Source organism: Clarias gariepinus, chromosome 7, assembly GCF_024256425.1.
Source record: "Clarias gariepinus isolate MV-2021 ecotype Netherlands chromosome 7, CGAR_prim_01v2, whole genome shotgun sequence".
Taxonomy (NCBI): domain Eukaryota; kingdom Metazoa; phylum Chordata; class Actinopteri; order Siluriformes; family Clariidae; genus Clarias; species Clarias gariepinus.
Window position 1 is genome coordinate 3,060,847 of NC_071106.1, and position 27,224 is coordinate 3,088,070.

The 27,224-nt window shown below is 37.3% G+C and overlaps 1 pseudogene; it reads right to left on the reverse strand.

The window, feature by feature from the left end:
• LOC128527604 (NACHT, LRR and PYD domains-containing protein 3-like) overlaps nt 1-26,582 on the reverse strand; it is a 29,805-nt pseudogene extending 3,223 nt beyond the window's left edge.
• Nucleotides 26,583-27,224: the final 642 nt, after the last annotated feature.

Consider the following 27,224-nt stretch of genomic DNA (forward strand, 5'->3'; position numbering starts at 1 on the left):
ATAACCATTAGGGTTATAATACAAAACTCAACTGTACAATTTATTAAATACTAAACGTGATTTTGATGTCTCAACTCAATATTATTTCAATACAAAGAAAAAACACATTTTAAATGATTAATAATTTTTAATATTTAAAATTATAAACGGACAGTAATTTAAAGTTAATGACTGTTAATGTGATGGATTTTCACTCTTAGAAACGTAAAATAAACTATTAATTATAAAGTAAAGAGATGATGAGTAAGCTCATGGTGACGTGGTGTGACCCACACGTGTTCAACTGATGTCTTGATTTTTATTACAACTCGTGTGATATAATCCATATTTGCCCAAATTATGTGTCTGGAAATGGGTGTGTTTGTGAAGGTTTCTTCTTGTTTAAAAACCCACAGTGTAGTTCCACATGATGCCACTAGAGGGTCAAAACCAAAATGGTGGACCCGTGTGAACAAAAGTGAAGTGTGTCTTCTTCATGACAACGCGCCGCCCATTTAGCTCACGAAATGGTGAAACTTGTGGACGACTTGGGGCATAAAATTCTGCATCATTTGGTTTAAATAGTTTAAAACATTTTACTTAGAGGAATCCTGGTAGCCATGTGCAGAGATGTTCAGTTTAAACTAAATCTTAAGAGTAAAGTTTCCTTACTGGTATTTCACTCAGATCTCCCTAATAAAAATGACTTATCTGCATGTGGCTTATTCAAGATAACGTTAATTGACATCAGTGTCAGAATATTTTATGACCTTATACAGTGCGTTCAAAAAGTCCCTCCACTGTGGCCAGAGAGAGAAGTTTATGGGAAAATATTGGTTTAATGAAACTCATTATTATTCTCACTCATGTATTTATTATTAAATCTCACACAGGGTCGCGATGTCGTATTCTTGTGTCTGGAAAAGCTGCTTGAAATTTCCCACAAACTAAATCTGAGTATTTATCTCCAGCTTTAAAAACGCGCTCCACTACAAAAACACGTTCTTCAATGGTTAACATTTTCACACAAAAATACACGGCCGATGTAAAGGAAAGAACTCCTCGGATACGTACAACAGACTGGTGGAGCCAAACAAGAGCGCGTCAACACACTACTACTATTCTACGTGACCAATGTGGAGAGACTTTCTGAACACACTGTATTAACAGATCTGTGCCCAGAGTGACACAAAGGCCGTTTCAACAAGTAATTTAAGCGAGTGTCTGATCACAAAAGTAATAAAATAACAATAAAGCCATAATAAATCACAGGACGTTTAATTTTCGATACTCAAGTACATTTAAAAGTGAGAAATTCTTTTTTTAGTACTGAATTCATGTACTTCATCCACCACTGGGTATTGATAATTTTCAGATTTTGTAATCAGCTAAAGAATTTAGTAGAAATTAGTAATGTACAATTGTATTCATGAAATATATATTTTTTACTGTTTTATTTTTGAATTGTGTGCGTTTGCTGGCTTTTACCGTTGAGTGGCGCTATATAACTACAGACTGACGCCTCAGGCATCAGGTCGTCCTCTCCAGAATTAATAAGCCGCAGCTCCTTTAGAGCTGCACGTAGTTGCAGATAAAATCAAGTGAAACATTGTAGTTCAACGAATTCATGATCACAGTTGTAACATTACAGTACAAATTTATAATTTTAATTATATCAAATATTTTTAGGATCAAATTTAAGCAATGTAAATGTTAACACAATGAGCCTTTAGATTTTATTATGTGTAATTAGAAAAGCTACACGTGTAGGGTCTTGTGTCATCTTATATTTTGTGTTCTTTAAATTTGTAGTAGATTTATTAATTAGATTGGGTTCAGTTTTAGGCCCATTGCTTTTTTCCCTTTACATGCTTCTTCTGGGCAACATAATCCGTAAGCATTGTATTAGTTTTTACTGTTATGCTGACGACACACAGTTATATGTCTCAGCAAAACCTGATGAGATAAACCAGGTTACTAAAGTTGAGCAATGTGTGCAGGACATAAGAAATTCGATCAAAGGATGCAGGCTGCTTATCAGTACCGCGTATTATGAAAAATACAGCTGGGGGCAGAGCTTTTTCTTACAAAGCCCCAAAATTATGGAATAGTCTTCCAAATAGTGTTCGAGACTCAGACACAGTCTCAGTGTTTAAGTCCAGGCTAAAAACCTATTTATTTAGCCAAGCATTTTTATAAATAGATTTGCCTTAGGTAAAGAAGCAGATCTGGGGGACTCATGGACGTAGAGTATTATGGTGAACTGTTTTGTGTATTATAGTGTATGTTTAGATGCTGTCTTCCCCACTCCCATTGATCACTTAGGTTTGTTGACGGTGCGGTGATTGGTTGCTTTACATCTCAGGAAGCCCTCATGTTTGTGTTTCCTTTTGGCTCTCCCTTTTAGTTATGATGTCATAGTTAGTCCTGCCGAAGTCTCTGCTTGCACTCTACACTAAATATACATTCACATTATACATTGTGTGACTGTGACCATACCTAACTGCCATCTCTCCTCTTCTTCTCTTTCTCCCCCTCTTTCTCTTTCCTCTCCCCTCCTGTCTCCCCCTTTCACTCTTTCTCTCTCTCTCTGTCGAGCTACACATGTCGTTCCTGAGCTGCCAGTGATCCAGACTCCCTCTGCCCTCCGGACCTGTCTGACCCATCCTGGTGCCCCGCTTCTGGTTGAAGATCTCGTCACATGGATGCCCCGTGTGTCTCTTTGGGATGCGTCTGGTGTCTGGGGATGATTCTCTTTACCTAGAAGACGGTTCTGGCCTCGACTGGTGTTGCCAGCTGTTTCTGTGAGGACTTGACTGTTCGATAGTTCAGGACTGAAACTTTTTCCAAGTCTACCTGAGTTTTCAATAACCAACTGGACTCCATATTAACATCAATTAACATCAGCTATTATGCTGAACTGCCTGCCAACCAACACATATGAATGCAGATCAATTCCTGCTTTCTGTTTCACCCAGATGAGGATGGGTTCCCTGTTGAGTCTGGTTCCTTTTAAGGTTTCTTCCTATTACCATCTTAGGGAGTTTTCCCTTGCCACTGTTGCCCTTGGCTTGCTCACAGGGACTAACTGATCATTTTGATTTATACACATTAAAAATTCCATACAAACTTAAATAATTTTTTTGATTGTGTAAAGCTGCTTTGGGACAATGCCAATTGTTAAAAGCGCTATACAAATAAAATCGAATTGAATTAACTGAAATAAATGAAACTAAATAACCATAAAATTGAAACACTGTCAGATTAATGTGCAAAAACTTTATAAGCTACAAAGCCTTTATAAGATTCTACTTTTATTTAGGTGCGCTCACAATGACGAAAAAACTTTATGATTTTGTTAAATAAAGAAAATAAACAGGGTTCTGTATTGTTTTCGGTGAACTTGAGCACGTCAGAAAATGAACCGAAACTCTGTGTATACTCGCCTCACAGACATGAAAAAATATACTGTATACTTACAGAAAGCGAAATATCTGCTTTTATATAAACTAATGAAAAGCAAATTATTAGAATATGTAATTCGTATGAAAAGTGAATTATAGGTGCGTCCACTTGTGCGGAGACGACGAGATGACATTATCACCATCAGCACAGCCGAAACCGAAGAAATCACTACTTTATCAATGAATTATTAAAATGGTCAGAGTCAGTTTCCTGGCTGTTTTAACCAATATTTAAAGTAGATAACAATAACCCACATTTATAAAAGCATTTTTATTTAGACTATAAAAAATAATCCTGCATTTATATTTAGGTGTGCCCGCTGCCACAGTTCCTTTATGGCTCTTTATCGGAGTAAATTCAGTAACAAACCTGTAACTTTCCATGTAAAACAGGTACATCTGTATGAATACACTGTTTAAATGTATGTATCATGAGCTATTGATCAGTGATTTATGTAAACGACTCAGTTTAGATGTAAGTAAATGCTTTTTTTTTATTTTTTATAAAATATTAACTTTTAATATTTTATAAAAAAATACCAAAGAAAATTATTGTGTATACACTCTAAAAAATAAAACTGTGCTGTACTCAATTTTTTTGGTGAAACATTTTTACACTTAAAAATATTGAGTAAATATAAAAAAATATAAAAATCATGTAAAATATACTTCATGAATTGAGTACAAGTCAGTAAAAAAATTAAGTAGACCTGAATAACTATATTTAGTACAATGATGTACAAAATTGAGTAAATGTAATGAAAATTAGAAGTTAAGGAAAAGTGAAAATGAGTAAAATAATTGAGTAGATATAATTGAAATGGAAGGTAGAAGATACTGAAAATTATACTATTATTTAATAAACAAATGTGCTACATTTACTAAATATTTTAACTGAATGAAAGAAACAATACACACATTTTCGTTTTAATTAAACATTTATTTGCCAAATTTGACAAGACATGAAGTCTAAACTCAACCTGGTTTACTTTGCAAATGACATGTAACAAAATCATAAAGAAAGAGCTGAATTTATGTTATTAGTTATTAGTTTCAGAAACAATACTCCTGCCACAAGTATTATACAGTTAACACATGGAAAGTAGACTTTTGTATTAGAATCTAATGAGTCACATTTTACATCTGAAAGATTGCACACCTTCACACTTCAGTTTCCTGCAAACTGTGGGATCCATACAAATGTGTGTGCAGACCTTCTCAGGTCTTAAAGAAGCAATGACAGTCTAAATGAAGACAGGACACAAAATATCCATGACCAACAGTACCATGCTTCACTCCATAATGATCGAAATTTCTTTTAATGATGCAACAAATGTGCAGAGCTTACACCGCCATCCCATAAACTGGCACCTGAAAAGGGAACAATAGTATACAAGTAAGTACAAGTGTGACTGTTAATAAAGTCTAACAGACTGGTAAAATAGTACTTCCGTTCAAATACATACTTTTTGGACTAATAGTCTATTTCTATCTTTGATTCAATGGTTACACATTTAATACTTCTGTAACATTTAAAAAAGTTGACATTTACCTCCTGTTTTATCTCTATTCAACTTCTCTTCATTAGTGGTGCTGGTGCTGTGAAAAAGATATAGAAAATATATAACATGTTTCACACAAACACACACAATCAATCAGTTTTAGGTTCTTTTACTTACATATCAGAACATACATAATGTTTCACTTCAATATTTTAATTTCATATTACTTTCTCCCAGTTCTAATTCTGAGAGAAATGTTGTATTTTCACTAAATCTTTATATTTCATAGCTTTAGTTACTAGTACAGTACTTAGCACATTTATTTTATAACATCTGCCGCTGCGTGCTCAGTGTTTAATCATGTTAAAAATACTCATATACAGTAACGGATAAAACACTGCCAGAACCCGGACACTGCACCTCATTTCTGCTGTTTAAACCGGATTTGTTCTGAGTTTCTTCCTTAAAGTGTCGGAGTGACCGAGCAGACTCGCGGTTCAGTGTGTGAGGTGGACCGGTACACATGCGGTAATTATTTGAACATGCTAGTTTTATATCCTCTCCACAGTGGCGGTTGGCTGCGCAAAATCACCGCATTTGGCGGGAGAAATTCAAATATTGCGGCACAACCGCCGCCGTTTACACCGAGAAACCCGGAAAAAACGCGGACATACACGCGCTGCTGCTCGGTGTTAAATCTCTCCTTTTACACCAGAGTTTAAGTGTCTGTATTAAACGCGCTTTAGCTGAGCAGTTTGGTGGTTGGAACAAACAAGCTAAATCACACTGAACCCCAGGACTGGCCTGTTGCTAGCTATCGTTAGCTCTGGAGCTCGTCTGTGACAGGATTCAGAACAGTAACTCACACACTATAAAGTTGTGTGTGCAGGCAGACAGAGTCATTATTACAGTAACTTGTGTTAGCCGTTTACTCACCAGGATTTGTAAGGAATGTTCCAGAATGTCCCAGATGCTTCATGTCCATTCTCACATCTTCACAGCCTTCTTGTCTCTGATGTTACACCAGATTTCCCATGAGCACTTGCACAGGGCAATTTACTCAATTATTTAAGTTTTTGTTGTTAAAAATAAAGAATATTGAGTTGGAATAATTTATAATTGTAGTCCTTGAAACTAATCAGTACAATTACTCCATTAACAGATATTTTGATTGAAATGTATCAAAAAATATTAAGTGCATGTTAAAAATATAATTCAGTTAGTCAAATACTGATTTTTACTAGTGAAGTAAACTTAAATTATAGTGTAAATTTAATACAAAATAAATAATTGTTTTTTTTAGGCATTTATTTTGATTTGTTTAACTTAAACAATCATGTATGTGACTTTTAGAGATTTTATTAAGGTAACATAACTTTTTTATAACTGTGAAATTTACAAGGCCACAGAATCATTTTTTAGAGTGTAGCGTGATTAAAACCAATACAATTTATGTTATGATTAGGTAAATCTCCATTTCTTCTATTCCAGTGAAACAATAAATCTTAGAATCTAGAATCCAGAAGATCAAATTTGCAGAAATTTAAGAAGAGGCCCGAATCACTGCAGGTCTTCAAAATCCAGGTCTTAAAGTGTGGAGAGGTGCATTACAGTTCCTCTGAATGTATAGATAAGAACAGCTGATTCACACCTGGGGAGAGTGAATAATTTGTATTTTAATGTTGCCTGCCATTGTAAAGCACACACAGTGACACTAAAAGAACAACATTACAGGACAAATAGGAATAAGAGCCCCTGATTATACATCATTAATATACTGAACAAAAATATAAACGCAACACTTTTGTTTTTGCTCCCATTTTTTATGAGATGAACTCAAAGATCTGAAACATTTTCTACATACACAAAATAACCATATCTTTCAAATATTGGACACAAATCAGTCTAAATGTGTGATAGTAAGCACTTCTCCTTTGCCGAGATAATTCATCCCACCTCACAGGTGTGCCACATCAAGATTAGACAGCATGATTATTGCACAGGTGTGCCTTAGACTGGCCACCTGTAAAAGGCCACTTTGAAAGGTTCAGTTGAATCACACAGCACAATGCCACAGATGTCGCAAGTTTTGAGGGAGCGTGCAATTGGCATGCTGACAGCAGGAATGTCCACCAGAGCTGTTGCTCGTGAATTGAATGTTCATTTCTCTACCATAAGCCGTCTCCAAAGGTGTTTCAGAGGATTTGGCAGTACATCCAACCAGCCTCACAACCGCAAACGACGTGTAACCACACCAGCCCAGGACCTCCACATCCAGCATGTTCACCTCCATGATCGTCTGAGACCAGCCACTCGGACAGCTGCTGAAACAATCGGAGTGCATAACCAAAGAATTTCTGCACAAACTGTCAGAAACAGTCTCAGGGAAGCTCATCTGCATGCTCGTCGTCCTCATTGGGACCTCGACTTGACTCCAGTTCTTCATCGTAACGGATTTTGACAGATTTGTGAACAATATTTGAGAGATATGGTTATTTTGTTTATGTAGAAAATGTTTCAGATCTTTGAGTTCATCTCTTAAAAAATGGGAGCAAAAACAAAAGTGTTGCGTTTATATTTTTGTTCAGTATATGATTAAATATTACAACAAAATTCCCTAGCGCTCAAGAAAACTTTATGCGTGCAGGTGTGTGCTGATTAGACTTTGTAGAGAATTAAAGAGGAGGAGATAAACAACGATAGCCCATGTTTAGAAAAGCAGTTTTATTTAGACTATATAAAAAAATCCTGCATCTATTTTTAGCCGTCACAATGATGAAAAAACTTAATGATTTTGTAAAATAATTAAAGCAAACGCTATTCTGTATTGTTTTCAGTGAACGTGAGCGCGTCAGAAAATGAACCGAAACTCTGTGTATAAGCGAATTATTAAAATGGTCAGAGTCAGTCTCCTTGCTGTTTTTCCCCCCAACACATTTTTTTACATTATGCCTGCAGCTGAGCGCTGATAAGACTACGTAGGAGGTTAAAGACGAGGATCACGATATGTCACGCCCAAATGTACTATCGCTCCTCACTCACTCCGTAGGCTCCCTAGATAGGCGTCAGGTTATGCGCAGAGCGCCAGGAGATTTCCTGAAGCTCAAATCTCCAAAAAATACACTTGTACACAGTAACAGTAATATTTTAAACATTTTGCAGGCTGCCGTTTGGAGAAAACAGAATAAATAAATAAACCAATTTTTGGGTCAAAATAACCCAACCAGGTGGTTCATTTGTAAATAACTCACTACATCTCATTTGATCCAACATGAGCAACACAACAATGTGTTTAAAGTACCCGAAATAACCCAGAATTTTGACCCAGCATAAACCACCCAACATGTGTTTACAGAAACAACACAGCATTCTTAGTGCGTCTTTTTTGTGTTATTGTAATGTTTTATTCTGAAAGGCTATTTTACCAGTTATTGCTATATTTAAAGTTTAATGTATTTTTGAATATTTTTTTAAAATAACAATAAACAGATACAAACAGAGATAGGCTATATAACAGTTCATTCTTCGTACAAATAAAATTATCAGCTAGTGAACTTGATTTTCAGTCCAAACAACATTTAACTAATGTTTGTTTTTTTGACTCATTATTATACAATAAATATCAATATCTCTGGTTCAGATTTTTCATTTTTTTTGTATAAAGTTCTCAGATGTAGAAATTACAATCACTGTAGTATTTCTTCAATTCAACATATTGTTAAGACTTTTTTATGACTTAACTATATTTAAAACTGTGTAGAGTGAAAAATGTCACGTTGCACCACATGGCGGTCATTTCACGAATGACTTTAAAATGCAACTGATTTATTTTGGCAGCTGCCGCTTTTCCGCGACGGTAATAACCATTCTGGTTGTCCACCTACTGTAAATGTCCTTGTGAGGTTCTGATCTGTCCATGGAAAATATGTCTCTCTGTGGACATCTTAAGATCTAACACATAACACATTCGTCTGGTCATGAGACGTCCAGTGTGGATGTTTTTCTGGTGTCCTTTAGTGAGTGTCTACCTCTCACTACTTGTTCATAATCCTACATCCTCCTCAAATAAATCCTTATTTACTCTTAATTACTGATAATAAATCAGATCTAAACAGCAGGTTAGACATGTTAGTTAGACATTACTTGTTAGTGCTGGCGAGAGGTTTGTAATTGTTACTGCACGTTATTAAAGCTGTTTCATCACATCACTGAGTTACTCACAGCAGTGTCTCCAGTTTACACTCGTGTTTCTTCAGTAGATCACAGAGCTTCTCCACTCCTGAGTCTCCTAGTTCACACCTCCTCAGATCCAGCTCTCTGATGTGTGATGGATTTGTACAGAGAGCTGAAACCACATCAGTGCAGGATTTCACACTTACACTCGGACACAGTCTGCAGAGAGAAAATACTGTTTAGTCCAACAGAGAAAGTAAAGATATAGAAATGACTAAAGTCATATTATAAACTACTATATTAAACTGTGGTTTGTGCTCTTCATACACACATTCTTCTGTTTTTACCAGACTCATATGACTGGGTGAGAACTAAAAAACATAACCATTAGGGTTATAATACAAAACTCAACTGTACAATTTATTAAATACTAAACGTGATTTTAATTACAGAGTCTGCAGGAGAGAGAGAGGGGGGGGGGGGGGGATATGCTTTGTCATTCTGGGTTACTGGGTTAATAAACTGCCTGGGCATAAATAAATAAATAAATAAATAAATAAATAAAGTAAGATCAGTCGCTAACAGAAGCTCAGACTGACCATCGCTACACAGAGGACCATAAACGAGGCTGTATTTAGATTTTTATGGAGACATGGCTGAACCACAACATACTGAATACCACAGTGGAGCCAGCAGGCCGCTCACTTCATCGTGCCGACAGAGCTCTGTGTTTACATTAATGAAACATGATGCACCAACATAACCACACTCCTACATTCTGCTCTCCATACTTGAAATATTTAATGCTTTATTTCTGACCGTTTCACTCGCCTAGGGAACATACAGTCACTGTTGTCATGGCAGTATACATGCTGCCACATGCTAACGCTAAGCTAGCACTACAACTTATGCTTTGAACATACAGAATGAAATATAATTGTCCATGAGACAGACATGGAGGTGGACACTTCATTGTCTTACATTAACCACTGTGCTGACAATGTCATCGTTAGCAAAAGCATCTGAGTGACCCAAATGAGGATCCATGGACGAACAGCGAAGTCAAACATCTGATTATAAATATGAGACATGACCTTCAAATCATGAGATCTCTCAGCCTGCAGCACTGTCTGCGCAAACCTCAAAAGAAACATCAGGTCTGAAAAATATAACTACAAACCTCAGATAGAAGAGGACATTAATAGTAACACAAATCCATGAAGGATGTGACAAGACATTCAGACCATCACAGATTACAAAAGGAAAAATCACACACAGTCTACACCAACTAACAACACTGGAGGTGGAGGATCTTAACAACTTCTTGCTTTGACAAAGACAATAATCAACCTTCAGTCAGTTTTGACCTGTCTGACACTTTAGAGACTGTTGTTTTGAGCACTCATGAGGTGTGACGGCCCTCTGTAGCATCAACATATAAAAAGCTGCTGGGCCTGACCTGACTCCAGACCTGTGCTTTCCAACTATCAGGGGTATTTACACACATTTTCAACCTCTCTCTGTCCACATGCACAGTCCCTTCATGCCTCAAATCCACCACAATGTGCCCGTCCCCAAGAAACCCATTATGTTTGCCCCTCCCCCAACAGTGTCTCATAAAAATGTGTAATCACTACGTTTGGTTACAGCAAAAAACGCATCAGTTTCTCTTGGGATATACGATGGAGAATTGTCCGTCTCTAACACAGAAAACATAACCAGATACAGACTGAGGTAGGGGTGACATGGGCAGCTGTACAGGGCAGAATCTCACCAGGAGCAGCACAGTGGGTGCAAAAAATAAAAACTAAACCAGAATGCTGGTGATATTTGCACATTCGTTTTCTATCACTAGTTTGTACGTCACATTTTTCAAGTGATGTGTTACTAAAAAAGTATCTCATGTTCATCCAAAGGTATCATTTATGTCCTCTCTGTCTCTCTGTGTTACCAAAACGTCTCTCCTCTGCGCGTGTCTCTGCCTGAACACCATTTCCTCACTACTACTAACCAGTTAGGACCTCCGGAGCTCTCCCACATTTTGAAAGAGATAGGAGTGATCTCACGTTTTAAGAACATCGATGAATGAATGTTGGGACGATCTAATCATTTTGATTCATACACATTTTTCACATTTCACACACATTTCCATAATTTTGGATTGTGTAAAGCTGCTTTGTGACAATGACAAATTTTAAAAGCACTATACAAATTAAATTTTATTAAAAAAGAAAATTACATTAAAAATTTTAATTTAATTGCTCTTACTCCTACTCATAAAAGTAGGACCAAAATTGCTACGAGCAATTCACTATGAGCATTTTTGTTTCTGTGATAGTTTGTCCCATTACTTTTGAGCTTATCAAAATAGAGGCACTGTTTTTTTTATTTCTATAATTTATAAAGAGTTAGTGTAATATTCATGTTTATTTTGATTAAAAGGGGTCTACACTTAAATCACATCTTAACTGCTCCATGTAAAATCCATTGTGTTGATGTATAAAGACAAAAATATGAAATCAGATGTACACCTACAAATCAGCCATTACATCACTATCTATAGTAAATTTATTTAAATGTCCTGGAATGTTAAGAGAAAAGTGTTTAACTGTTTACACTCGGTTCGATCCCCACATGTAGAGTTGTGTCTTACCTGAGTGTCTGCAGTCTGTAATGTGGATCCTGCAGCAAAGCCGAGAGCTGATTCACTTTAATGTCTTTAGTTCTGTACCACAGATCCAGCTCCTTGTGCAGTAATGGGTTTTTACCCACAATGTTAGTGAGACACTTGCAGGCTTCCTCTGCATCAGCACTTTTTAACAACCTGTAGAGTAAATAACATCAGCACATTAATAACTGTGTATGGAAACAACAAGGAACTGATGGTTATGTGCTTTAGCTGTGATTCAGTTTCTGATTTTAATGTGTATCTGTATCCGGCTGTATCAGCTACAGAATTAGTGCACACTAACCATCATTTCTTAATAAATTATTATTCATTTAATAATTAGTTAATAACAGTCTGTAGTGTTATTGTTTAGGTTTATTCAACACAAAACTCTATTCAGAACTTTTTCCTGGATAATCAGAAAACCCTTTAACATTACGATGTGATATAGTGACACTGAATAATTGTAATTAAATCATTCAGCAGAATTAAATCATTTTCAGTGAGCATCTAGATTATTTATTAATTGATTTAGTGAGTTATTTATTTGTTTGTTTGTTTACTGTTTTCCTCACCTCAGTGTGTTCAGTGTACAGTCTGGATCCTGTAGTAAATCAGTGAGCAGCTTCACTCCTGAGTCTCCAGGGTCGTTCCCTCTGAGATCCAGCTCTATCAGGTGAGATGATTTCAGAGCTTCAGCCAGAGCAGTGTATCCTTCCTCTGTTATATTGCAGTCTGAAAGTCTGGAACAAAAGTAAGTCAATATAAGGGGTAAAGGGGATAAAAGTCTTTTATTATATTTTGATTCATTTTGGTGCTTCACATATGAAACATTTATTAAAATTGAATCTAACCCTACTATATTTCCCCCTGGTTGTGGTTCTTTAGACAGATGAGAACACAGCAATCACACTCAAGTTCAAGAACATTTAAGCGGCGTGATCTCAGTCCACTTCCAAACAAAGTGAGAAAGCTGTGACTAACATCCTGTGTGTTTTGTGGTTTAGGGCTTTTTGGTAGATGTGAGGTGCAAACTGAGCCAAAACACAGAGCTGTAGTGCTGCAGAAATACAGTGTGTTATGGAGATTTACATCAATGAACTAAAGGAGTAGTCTTTGTACAGACACGTCTTCTCCAATGTTCTGTGTGGACGAAAACATTTTATTTGATTGTAAAGTCTGTAAAGACAACAAAATTAATAATTCATGTGTCTGAGTTTTTCCAAAACTGCTGATCTGCTGGGATTTTTAGACACTTCACAGTCACTAGATCTGTCAAGACTTGCACAGTACTGTAATTTTGCTATGCAAGAGGTTCTGTTCTAGGCCCCGTCAACATTCAGCCTCAGCTGCTTTTTAATGGGTTTAAACTCACAAACCGACTCTAACGTAACTTACATTCTCTTGTTAAGTTGTTCACTCCTGACTAAGATTCATTGTTACTCTAAATGCACTGCTGAATGAGTGACTCTATAATCAGTTCCTACAGGATACAAATATACTGACAGTGAAGTAAAAATATCACTGATCCAGTAACTTATGCTATTAACTGACTTACACAAGTTTCTGGAGTTTACAGGATGAACTCTTCAGTAGAGTAGAGATCTGTTTCACTCCTGCATTTCCCAGGGTGTTCTCACTCAGGTCCAGCTCTGTCAGGTGTGAAGGGTTTGAAGTAAGAGCTGATATCAGATCAGTACAGCCTCTCTCTGTAATACCGCTCTTACTCAGCCTGCAGACAGAGAACACAGCTGAGACACAGATCTTTAAATACAGAACAGATAACCAACCATCATAAACATTAAACATTTATAACTAATTACTCTGTCCAGGCTGTACACACAGTGCAGTAGACTCTTTATCATCACTGTGTGATAAACATCCACACGAGAGCACAAAGAGGAAAAATGAGGTGAGGTGCTTCTGCTAGCATTTACATCACTCAAAAATGCCTAACTGTAATGAACACATGCTGGGTTTAAGTCCCACCTTTGTGCTCTTTGTCACAGCTAAGAAAACTAAACCAATCATAGATACAGAAGGTGGAATTTGTCAAAAGAAAATCAAAATCTTATCTGTATCTATTAATGCTATAATAAACTCAGGGCAGTTAGCTGTACTTTAAACACTTAAATATTTAAAACAGATTGTAATAAATGTCTGTCACTACTGATCAGTCTCAGTCTCAGTCGATCCTTCAGTTCAGTGTTTTTGCTGCACTCTGGCTTTAACACTGTTCATGATACACATTCATAGCATATCTGTAAGTTAGCTGCTAACTCAGATTCAGCTCCCTCAGGGTGGAGGATTCTGATCTGAGAGCTGTGAGCAGAGCTGAACATCCTCTCTCTGTCAGATTACACTCACTGAGTCTGAAAGAACAATTCATCACACTTAACTCTGGGTTTATGGCTAGAAAATCTCCCATTAATACTCCATTGTCTGTGTTCTGTGTGTATTGAAGTGCTTTGGTGAATTAATCTGAAATCAGTTCTCTACTTACAGCCTGTTCTCTTTAACACTCGAAGCGCTGCGCCAGTGTCACCTACTTATAACGCGGTTCAGCGGTCATTTGACCGCCTATTGTTTTGAATGGGAAGCTGCTGCTGACACACAATGATCGCTAGATGGCGCTTTCACCCAAAGCAAATAGTTTAGCTCCAAGATCAACTTGCACTTGGACAATGCGCCATTCATTCCCGCGTTGATAATCAGCGGTATCTTTTTTTCATATTCAACTGAGAAAACCTACTACAGAGTCTCTAAGGGGACAAAGGAAGAGGGAAAAAACGGCAGAAAAAAAACAAGTCATGTTTTGCATTATAACCCAAAGTTTTTGGCATGACTTTTTTCTGCCGTTTTTTCTCCTCCTTTGTCCATCTAGGGGCTTCGTACTATAACAAAGAGGAAAGCTCTACTAAATTTTATATTATATGAAAATTTATTAGTTTGTTTATTCTATTTGAAGCTTCTGAACGTCTCAGAGCAGCGATTTAGTTCTGAACTTGCTTCCGTGAAATTATCGCTAAAACAATATTAAATAATTCTATACATGTAACAGAAAATGTAGATGCAGATTCCAAATGTATAAAGATGCATGCTATATATATATGTGTGTGTGTGTGTGTGTGTGTGTATAATCGAGGCTGGCTCTATTCAGGGGCAAGAGGGGCAGCGCCCCCTCAACTAAATGTCTGCACATGTTAATATATTCCTAAAATTAATATATTTCAAGTTGATAAACTGTTCTGTTTCATGTATAGAATTATAGTTTCAGCTGAAACTCATGATCAGGGGTGTTGGGGTACTTATGTAGTGATAATTAGTTTCAGCCAAATCATTAAAACTAACAATAGACTATGAGAGGTGGTTGGAAGGTGTTACTCTGAATATAAACAAACAAAATACAGCTTTTTTTTCTCAGAGTTAAACGGAAAAGTCAAGTTGTTCAGCTGTTTAGTGTCACTATGCAGATGTTACACTCAGTGTAGTTACCGAAAATCTTTGGTTTAGTTCTCATTCAGTGGCCACACATCACCTCCACATTTCCCTCGCTTTTATTACATGAGCATAAGCAGTGAAACAATTCGCAGGTTTATAATACACCGCGGCCAAGTGAACCACGTTCCCGCCGATTAGGTGCGTCGTCGTTGCCTAGCAACACTGAACGAAACGAGGCATAATCGTGGTGTTTGCTTCGGTTATGACATAGCATAGTTTATTATCTGCTGTGGTAGATCTGATTTATTCAAACACAATAATGAGGCTTTATATCCTCAGGAGGGGTCATTACATTGTTTTAGAGATAATTTCATGGAAGATTCTAACAGAATGAACAAACTAATGAATTTCTCAAAACGTTTTAAAACTAAGTAAAGCGAAATCCCCTAAATGTCCTTATAAAATATCTCTGATTATCAATCCCAGAATGAATGGCGAATTGGCAATATTTCACGGAAGCATATTGTATATATATATATATATATATATATATATATATATATAAACTGCATATATGGAATGAAACCTGAGATAGTTACATATACGCACTGAATGACGCATAGATAGTTGGAGGGATCCCTTGCGCCATCTGCTGAGAGAAATGAGAATCGCTGGTTGGAAAAGGCAGGAAACGTCATGACCAGCGCACAGCTGTCACCGATTCCACGTAAATAAGAGCAAAGTAGCTTTATACTGGCTTTTACTGGTGCGATTTTGAAAATGTACGCATACAGGGTGATTAAGCTCACAGAACTAGAAAAAGTCATGAAAGGAGGGTCCTGGAATTTGATCGAGTGTGAAGTATTTTTTTTTTTTACCCCCTTGCGGTCAAATGACCGCTGCTCGGCGCTTCTAGTGTTAAACTACTCACTAGTACTAAAAGCACAGAAACTCAACCAATCAAACCTGAAAACAAACCATTCAACATTTACATTAGTAATGGAGGTTTCCAGATTATTACAGAATAATAGTTCTTACTGAAGTGTTTCAGGTCTGCAGTGTGGATCCTTTAGTAAAACAGAGAGTTGCTCTACTCCTGAGTCTCCGTCTATTTTCCCGCTCAGATTCAGATCCGTCTGCAGTATGGGGTTTATACCCAGAACACCAGTCAGATGATCACAAGCTCTCTGTGCATCAGGACTTTTCAACAACCTGGAGAGAGAGAGAGAGTGAGAGAGAGAGAGAGAGAGAGAACAGATACATTTATATATCTGTATATATCTGATTTATACATATTCTCTCACACATTTTATACTGATTTCCCTCATTTTATTCAGATTCAGTAAAGCTGCTTTGTGACAATGACCTCTGTTACAAGTCTTATATACATAAAAATGAATCGAATTGAACTGAATAAATGCTAACACTATTTATATTTACAGCAATGCAGTGTTAATGTTTTAAAACTACAATTTAAACGATTCCTTATTTAAACTGGAATTAATTAGGACATTATAGAAAAAGGTCCATGCAGTTGTGTAGTGCACTGGGGGCAGTGGGGGCTTTAGATATGTACTGATCAGCTGAACAGTGTAGAACAGTCAAACTGAAGTAGTGAACAGTGTTACTAATCAACAGTGTGATTAAAATTTACTAATACACACATTAATCACCTGATAATAATAATAATAATAATAATAATAATAATAATAATAATAATAATAATGAAAATAGTAATAACAATAATAATAATAATTTGAATATAGCCAAATTGTCTAATTTAGTTCTTGCCCAAAACAAAAACATGTTTTGGAAACTCCCGTATACATCACTGAAGGAGATAAACAGAGGAATAAAAAATAGAGATTGTACACTGCAGTATAAGAAGAAGACTATGGTATGATGAGATCTGGGAGTTATCAGGTATGATGTGATGGTGGATGATGTAATTTGTAGCCTATAAAAAGTTGAAAACTTCTTTTGATATGATATGATGTACATATGAATCTCTATATGTACTGTGTGATTCTTATCAGTCCCATGTAATCACCCTGAGGTAAGGTATCTGGGGTAAGATAAGGGGGCGGTTGGAACACTTAGCCCTGTGATCAGCAGATTTTAAATAAACATTAATTTAAAACATCACTGACGACTAAATCTTAATTCACAGGTGTGACTTTACACAACAATGAAAAGTTACTGAGAATTTAAGGCTGGATTTTACAAATATGGGGAAAAAAATCTAACCTTAAAGTCTTTGGTTTATATTTTGTATTTTTCATCAAATTCCTAAGTTCCTTCAGTCCTGATGTTCCAGGGTCGTTCCCTCTGAGGTCCAGCTCTATCAGGTGTGATGAGGGGTTTGACATCAGAGCTTTAACCAGAGCAGTGTATCCTTTACCTGTTATACTGCAGTCTGAAAGTCTGGAGAAGGAACAAGAAGGTAAACATTGTTAACTTTAACCTTTAACCACTACTGACTAAGATTAATCTAAATGCACTGCTGAATGAGTGACTCTATAATCAGTTCCTACAGGATACAAATATACTGACAGTGAAGTAAAAATATCACTGATCCAGTAACTTATGCTATTAACTGACATACACAAGTTTCTGGAGTTTACAGGATGAACTCTTCAGTAGAGTAGAGATCTGTTTCACTCCTGCATTTCCCAGGGTGTTCTCACTCAGGTCCAGCTCTGTCAGGTGTGAAGGGTTTGAAGTAAGAGCTGATATCAGATCAGTACAGCCTCTCTCTGTAATACCGCTCTTACTCAGCCTGCAGACAGAGAACACAGCTGAGACACAGATCTTTAAATACAGAACAGATAACCAACCATCATAAACATTAAACATTTATAACTAATTACTCTGTCCAGGCTGTACACACAGTGCAGTAGACTCTTTATCATCACTGTGTGATAAACATCCATCAGATCTACAGCAAATCACATCAAATCCGGATATTTTGGTGCAGCAGTAATGATTACAGCATTAGTTAGATTTAAATGTGTGTATACTAGTAATGCGCGGGTCGGGTATTTTTCCAACCCGCGGGTCCCGCTTTTATAAAATTATTTGGCCCGCCCCAGCCCGCCCCGCACCACTGTTTCTATTTTTACAACCCGCCCCGCCCCGCACCCGTGACCATTAAATAGACATACTAGGCATTGTAATTCAACTGAAAACAGCCTTTATGTCAGCCTGAAAGTGCTTGGAAACATCGCCCTGTAAACTGGCAACAACATATGATTATGAATATGAACGATAAATCAGGTCATTGATAATAATGATACACATTTTAAACATTTACAAGCGTTTGTAATCTAGGCTAAACAATTCTTTATTTTAGATTTGTATAGGGCAGGCCTACAGTTTACAGCCTATGCTAAGTAACCACTGACATTTTTTTTTATTTATCACACGGAAATGTTCATTTAGCGTTTTTACGTTCGCTGTGCAAAAAAAGAATGACGTTAGATTTAGCAGCCTGACCTTTTTTTCTTTTAATGATGTAAATTCCCGACCTCAATTTCTCCCACACCTCGTCCTCCATCTTCACTTTTATTTCTTTGTTTTTGTTGTGACTGGCAGCGGTAGCTGCTTGGCGATTTCGTGACTTGTCACGTGACGTAACCTTATCAAAAAACTTAATAAAATATAAAAATAGATATTCCCAAATATTTCATATAGGCTATAGGGAATTGCACGCAACATACATGGATTTTTTATTGAATTTTGTTTTTAATGACCCGCCCCAACACGCCCCGCAAATAAAGTGACAATTTCTTTACCCGCCCCAACCCGACCCGCGGTCCGCGGGTTACCAGACGACCCGCGCATCACTCGTGTATACTTTATATATATATATATATATTCCTCTTAATCATGAGGTTTATCCTGGTCAGGACGGGGGTGAATGCGGTGTCTATGGTGTGAACGCTGGACATGAGGAGGGATCACACACTGCACTTCAGTCCTTCACAAACATTCACATACTTCAAGAAATAATTTACCAGGATAAAAAAAAAAAAACACAAGCACCCTGGAGCTGTGAGTTGGAAACACCAACTACTGGTTTTAAGGAGAATGAGAATAGGTGCAGAAATCAGAACACACACCTGAGTTTCTCAGGTCTGCAGTGTGGATCCTTCAGTAGAACAGAGAGCTGCTTCACTCCTGAGTCTCCAGATATTTTTCCACTCAGATCCAGTTCTCTCTGCAGTAAAGGGTTTGTACCCAGAAGCTCAGTTAAAGAAGCACAGGCTTCCTCCGCCTCAGCACTTTTCAACAGACTGCAAAAAAAAAAAATCACACAAACAGTACAAGTGTACAGAATTAGACTTTGGATCTATTAGCCTGATATCTACACCCAGCCGGTGAAGTAGCTGATGAAAGAAAAGTAAAAATTATTAAATATGTTATTACAGCAGAATCTAAAAATTATAATTCGTTTCAGAAGCGTGCTTGTGTATCAAAACACTTGTATATCAAAGTGACTTTCCCACATAAGAAATAATGAAAACTCAGACGATTCGTTCCGCAACCCAAAAATATTCATCTAAAAATAATGAATACAAAATATAAAGTAAAAATAAAACAAATTAACCTGCACTTTACCTTTGAAATGTGTATTAACACAGAGCCAACAGTTCTTTAACTTATGCCTTTATTGACAACAACAGAAAGGTATTAAATAGTTACAACAAAAACTAATGACACACATGCTCTCTGCTTCCTGCATTCAGCGGCTTGTTCTCCGCTCTTTTTGGACATAAAAATCCTTATCATTACTCACTACTGCTATCTAGTGAATAGGTGAACATTAAACCCACTTTACTACAAAAAGAATCCTAGCTGCAGTGATTGAGACCAGAGAGAGGAGAGAAGGTAGGGGGGAAGGGAGCCACACACACACATACACACAAACACACACACCCACCTCTGCACGTGCGCACACACACTCACACCCACCCCACGAGTATACACACACACAAACAAATTAAAAGATGCTTTAGAGAAGAACCATTGGCTCAGTTGTGGTCACGTGACTCTCAGCACCTAAACAAGAAGCGCATGTGTGTCACATGATACTCAGTGATACTTGGCACTCATAAATAAAGACAAATCTCATTCATCAAGACAAAATTTATTAACATTTTTTGCTTTTCTTGCGGAACGACTGCAAACCGGGTTACTCGCAATCTTAGGTTCCACTGTATAATCCTTTTTAGTGGATCTGTCATAAATATACTTTTGAGTGTAAAGATTGTTTTACCAGTTTAAATGTGAAGATCAGGACAATATTAGTGATTTTATTTCATACAGTTCCTTATTTCTCCTTAATTCCTGATTACTTCACTGCAAGCACAATACACAACCAAGTGAAATCACAGCACACAAGTGTGGGTTTAAACTGTTAAATAGTATAAAAATGTTGAGCAGTAGTGAGTCATAAACAGTTTCTTTTTTTCCAAATTCATGCAAAATAAATGAAATGTAGGTTCAGATCGTACAATCACACCTCTGCTTGCTTAATACACACATCATTAAGGTATTGTAGGCACTAGCAGGCCACCGAAAAGGGAGCTGTGAATCTGCCACCTTCTAGCAAAACGGCGCCATGATGACAACGTTATGTCTCTCGGTAATACAAAGCAGCTGGAAGCTTGACCATGTACAGTATGTGCTCACATAGGATGTTTGATGTTTTTATTTCGTGTTCAAGATGTTTATCCTAAACTTAGGAAGTGTAATCAACATGTATAACCACTTTCTATAGATAAAGGTATGAATGAATTTGCAAGTATGGGATGTTTGGTATCGAATGAAAGCTTGTTGTATTCAAAGAGCATTGATGTGTCATATGACCAAGATTTATGTTAATACATTTTGTCTAAATTACTAAAACTCCACTGAGGTGGCCTTCTATGTGATGGACCCAACCATAGGTTAATGCATGCACGAAAAGTAGCAACCATGTGGGGCGTGGCTATGACCACAACCACCTCTGATTGAGACAAACGGCTGAGGGACGGACCCGCGGCATGAGGTAACTAGCAAGCTCGACCACTCGCAGCTCATGCTTCTCCCCAAAGACGTCATCTCAACCTCAGCACACCCACCAATAAGCAACGCCGTGATTCCCTTCGCTGAAGGTGAACCAACGAGAACAACTCTCATGTACCGCAAGTAAACAAACAAAGCTTCATAACTTGCTAAAAAGTGGTGCTCGATTCATAACTGAAATGTAGGATTAAACCCAAGGCTTTGCTCTTGTGACTTTCTCAGGTCTAGTTAACCGTACTGGAAGAACAACATTAACTTTTACACTTCAAACTGTTTGTATGTTCGTGTGTGTGTTAAAGTAGCGTAGTTTCATGTATCGTAGATTAGTCAAATAAATTCTTGTTTCTTTATAAAGAACTGTTGTCCTTGTCATGTATTTGAAAGTGTAAACATTTACTCAGATCTTACGTTATCTTGCTCATAATTGGTAAATATCAGATTTTGTATTATCATCGTTGGCCACGGGATAAGCAGAATTGGTATGGTACACTAAATCATGCTAAACGTTCATAAAGTGTATGTTATAAATTTTAAATCAGTTTAATAAAATTAACCCAAATCCTTAAAGATTCAATTCACCTCTGACAAACAGCTGAAACCCTACATATTTAATACTTAATGATAAGCACTTTCATTCTTTAACATCCCTACATATGTTCAAGAATATGATTTTATAATAACTTGTGTTATGTATATTTTCCTCACCTCAGTGTGTTCAGTGTACAGTCTGGATCCTGTAGTAAATCAGTGAGCAGCTTCACTCCTGAGTCTCCAGGGTCGTTCCCTCTGAGATCCAGCTCTATCAGGTGAGATGATTTCAGAGCTTCAGCCAGAGCAGTGTATCCTTCCCCGGTTATACTGCAGTCTGAAAGTCTACAGAGAAAACTAAATCATTATATAAACTTATCCATTTGTCTGTGAGCAGACTCACCACTGATGTCACTGTACTGTGTAAAATAATTAAAACACATTGTGAGATGATTTAGTGGAGGTATATCACCATATTATAGTGATGGTGACAAGAACACAAGAATTAATGAAAGACTGTGCAGATACATCTTCCTCTGTAATGTGCGTTTCTTGATTGTATACCCTTTATGTAAAGTCTATGTAATAGGAGAGACAAACCAACCTCAGTGTCTCCAGTTTACAGTTTGGACTCTTCAGTCCAGCACAAAGCAGCTTCACTCCTGAGTCCTCCAGAGGATTCCTGCTCAGATCCACCTCAGTCAGCTTGGAGGATTCTGAGCTGAGAACTGTGTGTAAAGCCGAGCAGCTTCTCTCTGTCAGGTTACACTCACCGAGTCTGAAAGGAGAAAATGTCAGAGGAGCTTAAAAAAACAGTTTTAAACATTAATTGTTTAAGTGTATGTAGATCACTGCTGTTTCTCGTCTATCTGTACATTAGCTCTATAACACACACTACATCACATAGTATCACCTGATATCAGATGTTGGTATTGAATAGTTTTTTCACATAAATGAGCTCAGTATCAGACTGATGTCCAACACCAGTATCAGTACCAATGCAGTCATAGTTAGAATAAAATAAATTAATAAGAGTAGATTGACATTTTGCTGTAAAATCCAATCAGAACAGTTCCTCTGTTTTGAAGAGAGAAACAGGTTTTACTTACAGAGCTGTTGTGGCTTCCTGTACGACTGGCAGCAGTCTCTTAAAGCATTCATCTGACTTTATAAACTTCTGAAGCTCAAACACTTCCAGATCCTCCTCAGACGTCAGTAACACAAAGACCAGAGCAGACCACTGAGCAGGAGAGAGTTCAGCTTCAGAGAGACGTCCTGAGCTCATGTAGCTTTGGATCTCTTTCACCAGTGAATCATCATTTAACTCGTTCAGACAGTAGAACAGATTAATTAATCTCTCTGGAGATGGATTTTGTTCAAACTTGAACTTGATGTACTCGACCGTGTCCTTTTGGTAGTCAGAACTGCTTCCTGTGTGTGACAGCAGACCTCGAATGAGCTTCTGATTAGACTCCACTGAGAGACCCAGAAGGAAGCGGAGGAACAGGTCCAAGTGTCCGTTCTCACTCTGTAAGGCCTTGTCCACTGCACTTTTGAGAAACTCAGACATTTCTGACTTACTGAAAAGACCAGACAGATCAGTGGTTTGTTTTATTGTTGTCTTTTTGTCGAGGAAGCAGAGGAATGTGTATAAAGCAGCCAAAAACTCCTGAACACTCAGATGCACAAAGCTGAACATCTTCCCCAGGTAAAGTCCAGACTCGGTTCTGAAGATCTGAGTACACACTCCTGAGTACACTGCCACTTCTTTAACATCAATGCCACACTCTCTCAGGTCTTCCTCATAGAACATCAGGTTTCCTTTCTCCAGCTGTTGAAAAGCAAGTTTTCCCAAAGCCAGGATACTCTCCCTGGTCTGGGGAAGATCAAGGTCACATTTCTGCTGGTACTTTTGGTCCTTGTGTTTGATCTGAAAGACCAGGAAGTGTGTGAACATTTGAGTCAGGGTCTTGGGGATCTCTCCACTCTCTGCTTCACCCAACATTCTCTCTAGAACAGTGGCTGAGATCCAGCAGAAGACTGGAATGTGGCACATAATGTAAAGGCTTCTGGAAGACTTCATGTGTCTGATGATTTTATTGGCCAGGCTCTGATCACTGATCTTCTTCCTGAAGTACTCCTCTTTCTGAGCATCACTGAACCCTCTTACCTCTGTTACCTGGTCTACACACTCAGGAGGAATCTGATTTGCTGCTGCTGGTCGAGTGGTGATCCAGAGAAGAGCAGAGGGAAGCAGGTTCCCCTTGATGAGGTTTGTGAGCAGCACATCCAGTGAGACTGACTCTGTCACATCACACAACATCTCATTCTCCTGGAAATTTAGAGGAAGTCGACACTCATCCAGACCATCTAAGATTAACAGAACTTTGTAAACATCACTGTCTATTACTTCCAAGTCCTTAAGTTCAGGGAAAAACTGATGCAAGTTCAGTTCTCTAAAGGGAAGAGGAAACAGGAAGAGGATGTCCTGATTCACTGTCCCTTCAGCCCAGTCCGAACGAACTTCTGCACAGAGACGGTTTTTCCAATTCCAGCTACTCCTTTAGTAAGCACACTTCTGATGGACTTGTCTTTAAAGAGCTCATTACATTTGATAGGTGTCTCCTCTACTGCTGGTCTCATGGACGCCGTCTCAAGCTGTCTCACCTCATGTTCATTATTGACGTCTCCACTCCCACCCTCTGTGATGTAGAGCTCTGTGTAGATCTGATTCAGAAGTGTTGATGTCCCATGCTGTGAGACTCCTTCATTAATTTTTTTACATTTATCTAGAAGTTTGGATTTGAGCTTCCGCTGATACACAGAGGCCAGCTCTAACAAACAGGAGGAATGTGATGTCATTATTTTCATGTACGTATAATACATGAATACATAAAATTAGTACTGATCAAAAATAGGATTCATTTCTAATAAATACATAAAAACAAACAGACATTTTAAGAATCAAATTTAAAATTCTAATTTAAATTCTTATTTGTCACATACACGAACATACACAGTATCATATGTAGTGAAATGTTTACACGACTGTTTGTGACTTAAAGAGAAAATAAGAGAGGCAAACGCCAGTAGAAAAGAATAAAAAATATAAAAACTACAATATGTAGTAATTTTGTTACAATAAAATAAAGTAGAAATATGTAAAAATGTAAAAAGTATGAAGTGTATAAATAAACTTTATAAAGTAGATGGAATGTGTAATGTGTGCAGTGTGAAACAGCAGCAGTGTGTGTGGTCATGGAGTGTAAAATGAAATGATGAGCAGCAGTGGTATTGTCCATCTTTAAAGTTCAATAGTGGTCCTCATTTATATGTAAACAGAACGAGAAATGTGCAACATATATGTTCTGTGTGCTGCAGTTCTGTGTAAATGTTCAAATGTTCAGTCTGGTTGGTTTTTGTTGAGCTCCAACACATGTGTGAAGGAAACATAGCAAGTAGGGATGCACCGAAATGAAAATTCTGGGCCGAAAACGAAACCGAAATTTTGGATGCACTTGGCCGAAAACCGATACCGAAACCGAAAATGGCTTCATTAAAAAACATGTTTAAAATATTTTCTTTTTGTTTGTATTAAAAAAACTACAAATTAATTAAGCAATCAAACTTTTATTGATAATAAATAACAGTAATAAGGCTGTTTAACAATAACAAAACTAAATAAAATTTCTTTCTGTAACAAAATTGTGCAAAAAAAATTCTAGCTGCTTTTTTACTTCAATTTTAAATTACTGTACCAAACAACAGTGCACAAACAGAAGAAAAATAAATAAATCCAACCTCTTACTGTAAACAACATAACTATACACACTAAATTGGTCTGCTTTTAATTTAAGCAAAAGAAGCAGGTTTATCTTTATGAACAAAAGTTTTTCAGTTTTCTGGCTGAAGACACAGTTCCTCTTCTCATGAAGAACATACTGCACTGAATAAAATCACGCGGCTCAATGTGGTGTATTAGCCTACGAAATCCGATGTCCTCCACGACTAAAAAAGGCCGGTCATCTAAAGCAATGAATTCCATTACTTTCTCTGTTATGTCACGTGCTTTAGCACGTGACCCCCTCTTGAAACTTTTGCAGAGCAAATGTTGCATATTGCAACTTTGCTGTCCTCATCTGAAACTTTGAAGTGCTTCCAAACCGCCGACATACTCCGTGTTTGATGCGTAATGACAGCGCGAACGAGACGGGAGGATGGGAGGGGCGTGGCGACAATTTCGGCTTTTATTTTCGGCGCTTTCTTACGTTTCGGCCGAAACCGATAATGCTATTTCGGCCGAAAATTTTCGGCGGCCGAAATTTCGGTGCATCCCTAATAGCAAGTCCAATCAGTTGAGTCCTATGTGGAGTCCTGGTTGAGAGCCTGTATAGTCTGCGTGAAGAAGCTCCTCCTCAGTCTCTCTAGGATTATTTCTACTATTAATTCATTTGTTGACGAAAAAAAATCCTATTAATGTGAATAAAAATGCATCAGTATGATTATATAGACCAGAAGACCAGTCTGTCTCCTTTATAGAATTTATAGAATATTTTAATAATCTAAAACTCTTACTGATCTGCAGTTTGTGAGCGAGGTCTTTCTGCTTCATGTTCTTCAGGAGGTGTAGTGTGATCTTCAGCACACCCTCTCTAACACAGTCCTCCTCCTCCTCCTCCTCCTCAGAGCATGCTGGGTAATCAGCACTAAGTAGGTTCTTGAATCTGTTCAACTTGTTTTTTAATAATGTGATAAATTTGTGCTCCAGCTCCTGATAAAAAACATAATGAAATAAAATGAAAAAAGAACGTTACATATTGTGATAACGTGATTTTACTGTGCTGCTGAATTCTAGATTCTGATTGGTCAGAGGGTGTTGATGAATTTTCCATAACAGCAGCACTGACAGTAGTGCAGCTACAAATCACAGCTTTATATTAATGCTGTCTTTCTAATATGTCATTGTTTCTATAGTAACGGCTCATTCACAGAGACCTGTATGGTGGATTTACTACATAAACACTAAACAGTGTTCAGGCTGATGATTGATATTGTGAAGTTTCTTTAAGTACAGGTTTATTTAGCATGTATGGAAGGAGCCTCAGCATTAATGCTTTGTAACCGTCAAAGTTAAAGCTGTGACTATTTTATTCCCACATGGGAAAGACTTTATGACAGAGGAGTTTACACTTTGAGGTAGAAACTATGAATTACAGCAGATAATTCTTTAGTTATATATTTTATATTTTGGACAACTGCACATGATGTTAATCTACTTTTTAATTTTAAAAATAGCCCATAGCTAAATTATCAAGAAAAGTAACAATGCCTTATGTAATATTTGACTGTTTATACTCTTACACACACACACACACACACACACACACACACACACACACA